The following is a 1,840-nucleotide window of genomic DNA, read 5'->3' as shown; positions in this document are numbered from 1 at the left end:
CGGCGGGACGAGGGGACCTGCCCCATCCCGGTGGCGGCCAGAGGGGATTGTCCCCACCTCAAGGTTTTCCGCCGTCACCTTGGCCTTGCTGGCCACCCCACCCCCTGGCGTTAATCCGGGTAAAATAACGCCCAACCCCAGAAACTCGGGGCCACGCGCGAGGGTTTGGGGTTTTCCAGCTGCATCCGAAGCAAGGCAAGAGCCAGAGCAGGCCGAGACAAATTCCCCAGACACGGTGTTATCCTGACGGAGCTCCTGCTCTCCTCCAATCCCTCTGGATCAATCCCAGCGCCCGCCTAACTCCCAAACCTCCAGTCTAGTTTTAAAACCTCCGGCCTCACCTTCAAAGCGTTCCCTTCCTCAATCCTCTAAATCTCCCCGTGCCTTCCTGATGGGGAACCCCCCCCCCCACAAGCATCCCGGGATGCTCCTGCGATCCCAGACGGGGAGGAGGATTCTGGGGACTCCGCTCGCCCCCGAGGCTCCTCCACTCGCCTGGCAGTGGATGCGGGGCAGGCAGTCAGGCAATTCGGGCAGAACAAATACAGGCAGGACCTGGCAGCGCACGGAGCTAACGTGCTCGGAGGACGCTAACTCCGGATGGATCCGCTCCCGGAGGGGCTCCGGCAAAGAGCTCGTCGATGTTAATTAAAAAGGAAATAAAAAGCTCGCTGCAGAAAAGGGCTCCAATTAATTTCAGAGCTGGCCCGGAGAGGCTGAGCCTGTTGCAAGCGTCCCATGAAGGATCTGGACGGCGGACGCAAACGAGATCACAAGAGGCTTTAATAAAAAAAAAAAAAAACCCCCAAATTATGAAAAACAGCCCCTGAACGAGCGATTCGACAGGGACGGAGATCGCAGGATTTTGGGATCGGCTCATCCCACAGCTGAGCTTCGGCACAGCAGAGAGAATCCGGTGCGGTCCGCAGCATCGGAGGCGGGTAAAACATCGTCGGGATGCGACGAGCCTTCGAACCCAGCAGCGGAGCGAAGACGTTTTCGGTGAGGTCTGGGCACTGCTCATTCGCATCCGGGGCTTGTCTCTGTGCTGCGCTAATTACCCTGGCTGCAAATAAAAGCCTTCAGCTGGTTGCACCTGACCTTTGATTATATTTTTGTGCAAAGCACAGGACGGCAAGGCTCTCGAACCTGGAGCCTGCAGCCTTCGAGCCGGCACCGAGTCGTCCTTCAACAGCAATTAAAAAAAGAAAGAAAAAAAGGCCTTGGTTTAAAAAAAAAATCCCCCCAAACCATTGCTTTTTGGGTGCGTTTAAGGGTAATTACGACAGTGGGAGAATCGTGATTCAGGAACTGCCAGCAGCTGGAAGCGTCAAACCCCGTCACGGCCCCTTCCTCATCCTCGCAGGCACCGGAGGATTTTTGAGTATGATCCTGACGGCTAACGAAGAGCGGGAACGAGCAGCGGTCTTTAGACGCGTTCTCCAAGCCCTGATCGTTACGGTTATTTCCAACAGACAGGAATCGTATCCGCCGCGGAGGGACCCCGACAGACAATGCCGAAAGAGCGGTTTCCAGGCCCGCACCGAAAAGCGGCGATTAAAAAAAAAAAAAAGCCAACACCGAAAGAGCCCCATTTTCAGGCGCGTTCAGGAGACTTTAAACTGGCTGTGAAGCGGCGCCGTAAAAGATTTGCATCTCAAAGTGCGGCGGCGTGCATCCTGTCCCAGGGACGAGCACTGAGGAGCTTTCAGAGAAGGTCTGAAAGGTGTCGGTGCAGAAAGCAGCGGGGACAGCGTGGCCTGAGCCCGCTCCTCCAGAGGGGTCGGGGGGGGGGGGGGTGCCAGGTACGCCCCCCCCCCCCCCCCCTGGGGGGGGGGGG

The sequence above is a fragment of the Aptenodytes forsteri genome, unplaced genomic scaffold (genome assembly GCF_000699145.1).
Source record: "Aptenodytes forsteri isolate BGI_AS27 unplaced genomic scaffold, ASM69914v1 Scaffold244, whole genome shotgun sequence".
Lineage (NCBI taxonomy): Eukaryota > Metazoa > Chordata > Aves > Sphenisciformes > Spheniscidae > Aptenodytes > Aptenodytes forsteri.
This window is presented reverse-complemented; position numbering follows the sequence as displayed.